This window comes from Atta colombica, unplaced genomic scaffold (genome assembly GCF_001594045.1).
Source record: "Atta colombica isolate Treedump-2 unplaced genomic scaffold, Acol1.0 scaffold107, whole genome shotgun sequence".
Taxonomy (NCBI): Eukaryota; Metazoa; Arthropoda; class Insecta; order Hymenoptera; family Formicidae; genus Atta; species Atta colombica.
In genome coordinates this window covers 985,351-998,970 of record NW_017259192.1, presented here as the reverse complement: position 1 = coordinate 998,970, position 13,620 = coordinate 985,351, and the positions used below count along the sequence as shown (strand labels likewise).

At 31.4% G+C, this 13,620-nt stretch overlaps 1 protein-coding gene across 4 annotated transcripts in view; it reads right to left on the bottom strand.

Annotated features, from left to right (window-relative positions):
- LOC108693108 (mucin-12) overlaps positions 1-13,620 on the bottom strand; it is a 29,423-nt gene that overhangs the window by 10,250 nt on the left and 5,553 nt on the right. The gene's annotated exons all lie outside the window — the stretch shown is intronic.

The window sequence follows — 13,620 nt, the reverse complement described above, 5'->3', positions numbered from 1 at the left end:
TAATATATATATATATTTTATTTTATATTATATAATATTAAAAAATATATGTCTAATATGCAAGAAGTTTCAAATTTACTTTAACAACAGTTAACACGTTTTCAAAGAGATTTGAATTAATAATTTTTTACAATTATAGCTTGTGCTGTAACAAACTAAAAACATTCAGATTTTACTTTTCTCCAATTATACTGTGTATCGTTAATTCCTGCTTATTGATTCCATTATCACCGCTTTTATTATTACGATATAATATTGCGTACGGCGCGCTCTCAAATTCATTGTTGCTTTTATTGTGCGCGCGAGAAAGATGCGAGAAAGACGAATAATTAACGTGGGCGTAATTAAGAGGAGCATTGTTCGATCTTCCTTTCTCCTGGGTGCCTTCTGCCATCGTCAGGCCCGCTGTGAGACAAGTCTTCTCGCGTCCTCCTGTAGAAAGTACGACCTACTGCAGTTTCCATTTCGCACACATAACGACTTACATATCATGTTCGAGTGGAGATCGACGTGTGTACTGGTTCTTTATATAACAACACAGCCCTGCGGCTAATATCCGCGTTTTGCATGATTACGCGTCTTCTCGCATGCGGTTCACAGCTGTCGCATTTTTACAAGACGTTTCACAATATTATTCAATGGGGAAACTGTTAAAATTTTTTTTTCTATAACTTTACGAGACAGTATTTGAATTATACTTCCTGCATTTTATGGTGGAACCGTCGCTCAATGTTTAAAACAGATTGTGCTCTTTCTTAGAAATTTTTATTATTACTTGTAGACAAGATTTAGAATAGACACTGACGGTTAAAATAGCTATTTAAATAGTGAAAAGTGAGATGATGCAAACGACTCGTTCGTCGGGAATTTCAATGTATGTCAACAATGTTCCGCTTCGTGTTTCAAGTCAATTACATGTATTCGATTTCATTGACACTGACATTAAAGAATCTGTCTAATAATCGTCCACTGCAATTACGTCATAATTCTTCACGTCAATATTAAATAACAAATTTGTGATTGTTTTTATTAAATAAATAATCTATCTAATTTCTATTAATTTAATCATTTCTTTTCAAAATTTTTTCTATTATCAGATAAGATAAGATGTTGAGCCAAGATTTGTATATGAAAGTTTAATGAATTTGCGAATGCATAATATTTTGACAAAAAATTAAAATCAGAATAATTATTTTATATAATAATATGTACCAAAAATTTCTTATTGATATACTTTTTAATGAATCATGTAGTAAGTATGTACTAAATAGTTTTTGTTGGATTGACAAGTGCAAGGTGATTAATACTGGTTTGTCAATATCATAGTCATACTAGTTTACAATACGTCACGTAGCGTGACAAAATAATTTCACACGCAAGGAGCAGTCTCTAAAATTATTCGCAACTACATTTCATGAATTACATCTTTCTCACACACCTAGCTAATCTTCTAAATTTAGTCGATGATTGCAAATTGATCGATTAAGAGCAACTAGGAATTGCACATTTCTTTCTCACAGCAGACTGTGACACTTTGTTAAGCTCTCACGAGCTGAGATGTAACGATAATCATCTGTCTCAAACTTTCTACTTTAGCACGTGCGAATGAAAATAATAAATTCCATATGTTTTGTAAGCGGCTATACTTAAAAAGTAGCAACCTTCGAGTGCTGATCGTTCGTTCGCTAAGCGATCGAATTAAGTTGCGTGTCGATGAGTTACACAGATTCCTACGCATAATTACACTTTCTGCAACAACGTTGCAGGCAGCTTGAAATGCGGCAATATCCTGAAGCAAGAGTTAATAAGATCAAACCGGATGTTTGAATGTCATAAGAGGTGCATAAAATGATAAAAATAATATTAAGATTGTGAAAACGTAACATAAAATGTTATAGACTTCTAAAAATGAGAAGTTATAGTTGCTAGGCAGCGATAAGTAGTAGCGTTAAGATTGATAAAGATTTATAAATATTATAGATTTATAATAAAATTCAATTTAAAAAAATTCTAATTAATTTAATGTAAAGTTATCTTGCTTTTTACTTTACGAATTTTCAATTTTATTTATAATTTTTAATCAAGTTCTAATGGGTCTTTATACTTAACGAACGAGAACGAGCAAATGTATTTCACGGAAAACACGCACATTCCACATTGCGGTGCAAAGAACTTTTTAAAGCCTTTTCTGGAATTGGAGCTCCGTCATAGCCGCGAAAATGAGTTATCTGGCAATTTGCGCGATTGCCTCGAGAAATGGTCTGCTTCTGTCAGAGGATAATTGAGGCCTAGAAAGCGACGGAGTTCAGAGAAACTTTGGAGCACTGTAGCAGGTATGACGGGGCTGTCTTGTTCGACGATTCATCACGCGTATTCAGATTTTGTGGAAATTCGGCTCGGATCAAACTGGAAATTGTGTCAAGTATGAAATTTGATGAGTAAATAAAATCTTGATATAAAAGAAAGGTGTAAATGCTAAATATAAAAAAATTTTAGGATATTCGTAAAAAAATTCTTTTGCAGAGACAAACTTGAGGATCAGAAATTAAATGTAGATAATATACATATAATATCTGTTACATATAAATAAAAATTTTAAGGATGATTTTTAAGGATAATAGGACATAATTTTTTTCTTTCATGTCTTCAATTAACGTTTCTTTAAACTCCTACATGCTAAACTCCTACATTTTAAAGATCCTCGAGCATCTCGAAAACAGGTCGTTGCTAAGAGTCTTTCACGAAGAGGACGAATGCAATCGCTGTAATGCCTCGCAGCCCATAGTTAATCACTCTCTGTTACACACACTGGCTATTAGCAAATATATAAAAAATGTGAAGTGGAGCGAACAGTCAGGCGTGTGAATAAATACCTTTCAATATGCTCTACCTACGCGTGGATAAATAAATGTTAGAGAACCGCGAGAACGAGTTTTGATAGAAATAATTTTGATATGAAATAATCGTTATCACGTTTATCAAAAAATATTATCGCTGGAATTATAACAATTTCCGCGTCCGATTAGAGATAGAGCTCTGACCAGTGCGGTTCGTGAAAGACAATCCTCTCACTTTCGTGCCGTAAGTTCGACCGCAATTTGTGACCGGTCACTACTATCCGACTCTCAAGAATCAGTAAAAAGGATAATTAATAAATTTGTACCAATATAAATCGTGGGATATAAATACAAAATTTAGCCGCTAAATTTTGCTGAAAGTTTAGCTTCTTAGTTTTCAATGTTTAATTAGATTACATCAAAGTGGTAATTACTCAATTAGATAAAAACGTTGCAGTTACTTAAATAAAAATTTGCTTTGCTCACTTGCAATTATTAAAATTTCTCTTTTGTTGCAATAAAACAAAAAGAAATTTTTAATATAAAGTATAAAATAATTCCTAGTCTTGCCATTAAACCTGTCCACTTTTCTATAATGTGTAATCCATTGCAAAAGAAATTGACTACGGTGAGGACTGCGGAAGGAGGGGATTAAAATAAGTCATTACAAACATATAACGCCACAGAATCCTCTTACTTGCTATACTGAGGCGATTATCGTTTCTCCTAATAGTCCAAAGATCAAGGAATAGATCGAGGACGTTTATAATACCCAGAAGGAGCTAAGAAACCGCACACTTGGGTTAAACATCGATCTCCCTTTTTTTTTCTCTTCCGCTTGTGGGAAACTCGCGGCCACTGGACCGCGCTTAGCTTTTACGACGATCGTGCGCCGCTTAATTACGCGAGTAGACATGGATTGTGTATAGCCAGACATGGCGTGAGATCATACATGAATTTCTAACTTATATACCATTTCTGACGTATCTCTAAATGCAAATTTATATTCTCACTTGTTAAAGTATACGAAGATCAATCAAAATGGTTTAAAAACTAAAAATTATAAATAAAATGGAAAATTTGGCAAAGAAAAAAAGATAAATCTAACTGAACTAATTCAAATTTGCTTTTGAAATTAAATTTTATTCAAATCTTCAAATATTTATAACCTTTCCTGCTATGACAGATTATACTTTACTTTTTTACGAATTTTATAACTATTCTTATGTTTCTAAAATTTTCAATCTTGATTTCATTTTTAATAATACATGGGAAAAATATCTAAAAATTTAGTTATAGATACAAATCTGAAAATAATTTTGTTGAACTATCAAAATAAAATAAAATAATTATCAAAATAAAATAATTATATAAGGCTGTAAGCTGATTGAAGCTAAAACATAAAATTGTTTGCAACATTATCATTACGCTTGAATTTCCATAATTATTTTTGATTCAACATAAAATTGATAAAAAATAAAAGTACAAATATTCCTACAAAAAACAAGATATAAGTTTCACACAAATATTATCTCATCGTGTTCTATAAAGTTGTCAAGCGCGCGCGTGCACAAATTTAGCGAAAATCAGGACATTATAAGTAGATAATATTAGATCTTATTACACTACTCTTATTTTATACTCATGATTGCATAATTTGTTGGCATGCACGATCAAACGTGTGCATTCACTGACACGCAGTACCGCATACTTAGCTTGTGCAACAAGTGTTCCTTCACTTTTTGAGCCGAAAGAAAATGTTTCCTCATAAGAGGATTCTTTCGGCGATTACGTTAATAGCAGACTAGTTTTCGTAATATCTTCGATTAATAAAAATATCACACATTATATAACTGAAATTATATTTAGCATTTACGGGACTAATTATAATTAATATACATTATCGACAAAGTTTTCTCTCATATCGCTGACTTACATTAATTGAGTGAAAATGGTTGCCGGAAACTAATGTACTTTCTGACAAAATAATGCAATGTTACGCGCCAATAGAACCGTATTTATTTTATAATACCCCAAGATAAACTTCCAGAATAACTTTTAGCCAATAAACTGCATCACTTTATCCAGTTAAGAATCAATGGTATCTACTTTCATATCCTGCTTCGGAAGGCGCTGCCTTTGAACTAAGTATTAACTTTCCGCATGAAGCAAATCCAATTCCGCAGTAACATTCCTACTTTCATTTAAAATGTGTTTCACACGTCCTTTGTGAATACCCACGAGCAACGGTGTATTGAATTGTACTGTCAGACTGTGTTTGAAGAACTAACAATCAAGATATGGCAACAATAAAGATAGAATTAGGTTTAATCAGATATATTTAAAAAATACTTGAAATCTTTATTCATGTTTTTTCTCAAAATTTTGAAATATTTTCACAGCGTGACATTCAATGCGACTCAATTCACGTTCACAATGCTCGGGCATTATTTTTTCTTGTTTATAACATTTAATCAACTACTATAATAATGAACTATATAAGATGAAATAATTTTTAAACGTGAATTGGATGCCAATATTTTTGCGTAATTTTAATGGTATTCAAAATGTTTTTCTTACAGCTTACTTTGTTAAGAAAACAATAACAACTCATTTTTATTTGGCGTACATAATGAAAAAAATACTTTGTATTTGTGTTAAAATACCAAGTGTTAATTTAACATTACATATTAATTTTTATTTGAATATCTTGTGTTAAATAGATATTCAACGTTTTTAAATTGTGTTAAAAAACACAATTTATAAATAAGTTAACAAATAACATAAAATTTATATATTTAAAATGTAAATTCTAATAATAAAATATAAATGAATAAAATGTATTAACTTAACATATTATAAATATTAATTTTACTAAAAGAACATTTTTGTAATAATTCATTACGTAATACATACTTGTATTACTATCTAATATCTTATATTAAATTAACACAAAAATTTAGGTGAACCGTTTAGGACACATGAAATGTATTAAATTTAACACAATTTTCTGTAAACATTCCAAGAAGATGGTAGGTTCTCTCGTCAAGGATTCAACTTATTTCTATTGTGTGATTATTGCTGAAGATGACTCGAATGTGAGTTGAAATATCCAAATTAAATAAATTACAGATTTACACATACAAATTGCGTAATGTTTACAGCGCTTCACTCTCATTACTTTTAATTTTTTGACATTTTCGAGAGTGCGTACAATTTTAAATTACTATTTAAGATTGTCTTATTTTTTTTAACTCAAAGAAGACTTCTTACATTAGACAAGCGCAACGATATTCCGATTATTTTATAGCATAACGTTAAGAAGTTTCTTCGCTATCCTACTCAGCTTTTAATAGGCAGATGAAAATTTCTCTCGTAACAAGCGGCGTGTCCTCTTACCAAGGAGGATCGACAAGAGAAATTTCACCCCGGGGTCATTCGGAATTCACACTTTCCGTTTCACCGTTATTACCAGATGCCGACACGGTGCAACTTTTTATGCGGGGGAGAATGAATCAGAAGCGTTTGAATGAATCAGAAGATTCCCAAGGTGGTATCGCGCACGAACGAGAAGAAAAGAAGAATCGCACGGGAAAAATTGTCCGATTGAAACCAGAAATGTTTCATCTGGAAAATTTTGCACGCGAGGAGCCACGCTTTCGAAACTTGTAGCCGACTTCCTGCGACTCTTTTATTACAGCTGGATCATTAAGTATGATTGAATGCACCTGCGATACATTTCCTATGTAATTAATAAGTTCTGTACGGTTAGCTTACTGAAGTAACGCTGAAGTTACATTGAGTTATGTCATTAAAAGTACGTTATTTTAATAATTTTATGGATTAAAAAAATCTTTAATTCAATTAAATATCTAGTTTTGTTCTTAACTAAATTATCTTAATTAAATTAATTAATTTTTTTGGACATAGATTAGTTTCCTACTCTTTTCTGTATAAAAAATATTTTGCGAGATAAAAATAAGTCATAGAATTTCATTTTTTAAGTAAAAAGATATTGCAAAAATAGCACAAAATTGGAATTCGAGATAAATATGTGTATAATAAATATGTGTATAATATGTGTATAATAAATAGATTCTGTCACGCTATTAAATATATATATATCAACACTATAATTGCCGTCGGAACTGGTTTTTTCCTTTGCGGAAGTTGTTTACCAGTAGCGATATACGGATTGTGCAGTAAAAGTGGGTAAGGAGAGAAAAAGACGAAACAAAAAAAAATTTAATCTTCGTTTCGTGTCCACCGAAGAGAAATTGATTAATGGGATAATCGAGACGACGTATCGCCTTGTGTCTCCATTTACAGGAAGTCCGAAACATTCCAATTCCGCCTCTTATTCAAATTTCGAGAAAGCTCATCGATGGATGAAGGATCACAGTTATTTGGAACCAAAATCGTAACTTCATCAAACAGACAAAACTTCCGATTGAATATTCTCGTAATCATCTTCGTCAATTTTCAACTTGGGTAAGAAGACAAGAGAAAGTACGATTAAGAACATAATAAAAAAGGTCACGTATTATTTCAAGACTGCTGCAAGAAACGTCGAGGAAAAAGATGCAATATTATAACTGAAACTCTTTTACATAAAAGAAAATGGTGTTGTATTAACAATATTAGCTAATAGTAGTTTAATTGAAAATAATGTTATGATTCAATGACAAAATAATAATGTTATGATTTAATGAAATATTATAATAAATAACATTTTATTAAAACAAGAGCATGGAATATTTCTTTCATCAATGTTATTGATTACGTTCAGCAGAAAAAGTACTTTACAACTATTGCAAGGTTCTTTAATATGCATTTGGTAAAACATTTAAATCCAATAAGTGACTAAAAGCAAGAACCACACGAAAGAACAATTTTATTAAAATATTTAAAATTTAGATGCAAATTTAAAAATAATTTTGTTGGATTATTAAAATAATTATGTGTGAAACTCAAGCATAATGAGAAATGCTGCAATTGATATTCTAGTAATTAGCTTAAGTGTCTTATATACATAATTATTTTGATAGTTCAATAAAATTATTTTCAGATCTAACTAAATTTTTAGATACTTCAGTAAAACCATTTTTTTCATGCAATCATATAAATAATTTTGCAGTTATAAAGGTACTTTTTTCTGTTAAATACAGCCAATAAATAAACAAGATTATTTTCAATTAAATTGCTATTGATTATGCTGTTAATTGAACAACCATTTATCGCGTCTTATTGCAAAATTGATCGATGAACATTATCTGATACAGATATCGTGTTCTGTTACGCGGCGTGTTACTCGTCACGCTCTCTTCGATCGCTCATAATTTGTCTTAAGCAGTATTTGATCTATTCCTGTTATTAATGTTTGATCAATTATTAACGATCGAGCGACTTCATGTTGCTGGAGTTCGGAAAGTGAAACGATGTGGTAACAACTCTGATAGTTCTCCCTCGCGATATCGAAACGAGCGAAATTCCTCGAGGCTCACTGGAGAAAAGGCAAGAAATTAATTGCGCCAAAATGATGGTCTACGATAGGAGAATATTCTTTGCAGCCGCGTCTTTCTCGTAAACTCCGTGATAAACTGTTGTGATAAAATTAATTACAACCGCGAGCCGGATTCTCATAGGCGAGCGTTTTACAGGCTGATTTTACAAAGGAAACGCTCGATAATTCCGATTGTAAAATATAATAAATATTTCCGAAAGCGTATACCGTCCACACATTACCGTAAATGATTATTTTTTTGCAGCAATTTAGTTCTGAAGAAGTAACCGAGTGTGGACGTTTGCATAAGATCGTGGAGATGATAAACTCGCGTGTAAGATTCCGGTGCGACGTGTCGAAATCATAGTGGACTGTTCTCGCGGCGGGATATTTCGTTAAATAGCGTTTGCGCAAAATAAAATGGATCGTTCGTTGGCCAATTGACTTCGGATAATTTGTCCGTATCGTTACTTCGAGATTATATTGCGCGAAAATTGATCTTAGTGAGATGAGTGATTCGTAGAAATTAGAGACACATCTATGTGTTCGCAGTTAATTATCTGCAATTATAGACCCGATTACTCGATTGCACCACTTAATCGAGTTGGGAATAATACAGCTGTACGTTTACATCAATTACGAGATACACCGAAGCCTTGTTTCATTATAACCAGTTAATGTTTTCAAAATTTGTGGAATTATCGCGTATGTTTTATCAATGGAAAAAATCGCTTGATATAAAACGTAAATCTTTTCAACTTGAAAACTTTCTTCTCGGAACAATCTGAAATCTTATTTAATTAGACTTCTTTCTTACTTTAGATGTTGTATTATAGCTTCACTTTTACCGAGATAATATTAAACAATGTAGACAAACAAGAACTATACGAAAAAAATAGTTTTTTTAGAAATCTACTGATGAACTAATTGATTAAAAGAGAGTCTTTCGTTATCGTCTGGCTGTGTTATAAAACTGGACTATATAAGCAAATATTCATCTTAATGAATATTTTATTGCCAATAATGCAAACTAGTAGAATTTCTTTTAATTCTTAATTTTTTTTAATCTTTTCGGAACAAAACTTTTTTATGAATGCAGAATTTTATCTATAACACATATTAGTGAAAGAATTTTATTCCAAAAATCTTCCATTTGTTACTTTACTTATTCTTTACTGTCACTTCATGTCTCGCACGATTTCTTCTGAATGAAGGTTTTAAACTAATAAAGCTTTGTAAAATTCAAGAACTTAAAATTTAATAAAATACGATAAATTCTACATTAAAAAAAAGATTAAGATTAGATTTCTGTAATATTTGTAAAACTTATAATATTACGTTAAACAGATGCAAGAGTTCTTATAGAAATCGATTCTCTACGTTCATAAAAGAGTTTCATTAATATTTTTATAATACCTTTGCAATCTGATTTAATTAAATTTTTTTACATGCAATTTCGTTTATCATCTATAAACACAGCCTTTTATACTTTACGATCTCGTCATTGTTTCATCATTATATCAATTTAATCATATCATTTAATCATATCATTTAATCATTATCATTAATTGCTTTCATAATATTCGATGCTTAGATATTTCTTACACATATACATCTACATCGGATTACACATATACATCGGAAAATTAAAGGCCAACCTTTCTTCCGCATTTACGTTATCGAGATCTCATCATGCGATTTGGACAAAATCTAATTGGACAACAATAGCGCACTGCGATTTAGTTGATATAATCGATGATTATTCCACGATGCGCGCGTTTATGTGTCATGTAATTAATTTCATTAGAATGAATACGCTTTCACAACGAGATAGTTGCTGATACCAATTTCCTTCCGATGTACGCTTCACAATTCGTTCCACTCTGCGCAGAACATTCACGAGATTCCCGATTAATCTTGGATTGCGTAATTTCCTCGCCCGAGAAATTAATTATACCTGTCCCATTAGCCTTCCTACAAAATAACGAAATTGTTGTCATACGTATCCGCTCCCGCTATTTGCAGAGGTTGATTTCTGGAGAAAGTAAGAGAGCACGTAGCATCCTTCACCTTCACCCATTGTCCTGTATATTTACCTCGATCTCACCTCGTATCGCTTGGTAAGATTCATAGCGCGAAGATCCGATATTTTCCCATCGTATCAATCTATCTGCAAACGAGTTACTGTTCCGCGAAAATGAATTATTATTATAATTAAATATTGAAGACAGAGAAATAAAGAATATTTATTATGAGAATTATCCAGAAAGTAAGTTCCGATGGCCTATTAAAAAAAAAACAAGTATACTTATAGAAAATTTTTATTGCTTTTTAAAGCATACACCTTACATTATTTTTTAATTCCTACTGTTATTAATGCATTTATTATAGCGGGATACCAGGCATATCCCTTCGTCATAGAAAATTGCTGTCTGTGAGACGAATCACGTGGTAACAGCTTCTTTGACCTCGTCATCGTGGAATCGCCAGCAAGAGAGAATTTCAAACGGTGGAACAGATGATAATTACTATATGTGGAAGATACGGATTGTAAGAAGAATGATCGAATTGTTCCCATTTGAAAGTCGTGAAGAAATGTTGCGGCAGCAGAGTGTGAGCGGACATTGTTATGAATCAACACAAGAGGGAAAACTACGTCGCTTATTCTGGATCGCACGACGCAATTTCTTAAGCGTTTCGCAATAATAGACACCTGCGTTAATTGTCGAGCCTCGAGGTCCACAATTAAGGCAAGTTTACAAGTAAAACAAAATCCTTTTTCTGTCCCAAAACACTATGCATATTTTTCGAGGGAAAAAAGTCTTGAATTTTTTTTTTACTGCCTCCTCTCCATGGACTGTTTCGATTCAAGGATTGTATGCGACATTCATATGAAACATTCCCAGTGATAATACGACTCAAGAAGTCGTCGCTTTGTTCTTCGTATCGCGACAAAAAGATCAACGCACTGTTTTGCTGTTTCATTTTATATTCTGCCGTAAGCATCTTTAGCATCCAGCATGCACACAATATACATATATTTCCGATAATTTCGTGAAGAAGTGAAATGTCTGGAAAATGCAGAGAAAGAGACGTAATGATGAATCGTCTATTCTCTCTAATTTTCTTTTTAACTGTATGCATCAAATCGTTAACCGGAGATAGTCGTCCGCTCCGTTCATCGTCGTGCACATTTTCGCGTCCTTCATTAAAAAGTCGTATTCATCTCCATTAAATTATTTATTATATGTTCTCTATATATTTCACAAATTTGACGGTGAATTTCAACAGCATTAATGTGTTCCTTGCATTTAAGAAACGGACCATATTTCACAAGCGGCGGTCGTCGCAATTTGTTTTTTTAAATATTTGTTTAAATATTACAAACACGTACTACAATGCTTATGCACTGAACAGATAATTGAAATTCGCGATTCTTTGCCATTGAACCAATAAACTCGACATGCGCATTCGTGATCGTGATAACTGCAGCGGTAAAATTAAAAAACGCAATTTACTTTCTGGATAGCCCTCATATTGCACATTAATTGATATGCAATAATTCTGAGGATAGCAAAAATTAATAGCGAATTAATATACAGCGAATGCAAAAAATATTCGTACAGGAGAAATTTTTATTAAAAAAGCTTTATTTGTAAAAAATAAACATTAATTAATAATTTATTAACAATGAATACATTCTAATTTAACATAAATAAAAGAGTTTCGTGAAAATAATCTTATTCATGATCTTAGAAACTGAATTTTTTAACTATAATACCTTTCGTGCATCCATAATATACACAGAAAAAACGATTTTGCTGAAGTATCTAAAAATTTAACTAGATACAGTAAAAATTTCGAGCATGGACAAGGTTATAAGAAGTTTTGACATTATAGCATTCTAGTTTGAGCGTTCTATATAATTATTTTGATGATTCAACAAAATTATTTTCTTGAATGATGTACGTTGAGTACAATGCGTAAACACGTCTCGTAAAGATAGGAACTTTCTAGTATGTGAATAACAAGGAAATGTTCATTTTTAACAAAGAAGATACATCCTTAACTGACTATAGATAGATTTGATATTTAAAACAGCGCAACGCATTCAACAAAATTATTTTCATATCTATCTAAATTTTTAGATGCTTAACAAAACCATTCTTTCTGTGCAATTTTTCGCTTATTATTAAAATAATATATTTCAAAATTATTTTTTTCGATAACATAATTTTTAGAAATATATAATCTGTTTCATTCTTTGTTAAATTACTAATTAACTTCTAAAAGTTCACTTTCTAAAAATAAGATTTTTTAAAAGATATCTCCCCCGTATGAATTTTTTCATTGTACACAATTTCCCAGAGTTGTAATGTTTTAAAATAATACTTAAGTAGATACGTACTTTTCGCTTATACGGTATCTCAGAAATATTTTAAGAAAAGCGCGTCTTTTTCACAATATGTATAAATAAAAAAAATCCTTTATTCTCTGAATTTAATCTAGATACGCTCTAAATAAATTATTTCTTATCAAGAGAAAGAAATATAAGAAGAACATTGTGCAGCAGCCAGCACAGTTTCAACGACAAAGGAAAATCGTTTTAGCAAGCGTACCAGGTCACACGTCTGCAATTTAAAGACGATTTCTAACGCGTGCCAGAAAATCATTATAACACGACGATACGTATGTCCGCATTTGTGTCTATAATTACACGCGCGTAAAATTGTGCTTCTTAATTTTGCGCAATATTTATCTCGTGGCCGGTGTGATATTGCTTTACGTTCATGCGAAGGATTATGAGTAAATCGAAGTGGAACGATGAAAACCGTATGCCTCTTATATAAATTGCGGAAAAGTCACGTAGAAACGTTAACGCTCTTTACTGATTACCGTTAACTGGTTACACGGAATATATTTAATGAGCGATACATTTTATTGATTGCATAAAAAAAATTAGTACTTTCTAGACATCACTTTACAATATATCTGCAAATAATTATTAATTTTGGAACTATGTTTAGAGCTAGCTATGTCCTTTTCTTTAATTATAAGATGTCTGAATTCACAAAAGAAAGCTCACAAAATTTATATCAATTAAAAAAAATTTCTATTTAGAAATATTAAAATTTATTGAAAATAAAATCTTTACTTCACTGACTCACAAAAACATATTTTCTACATAAAGAATATTTGTAAATAAACGAAAAAAGTTTGTTTAAACTCCAAATATTTTTTAAACATAGAGTCTTATTACATGCATATGAATATAATAAG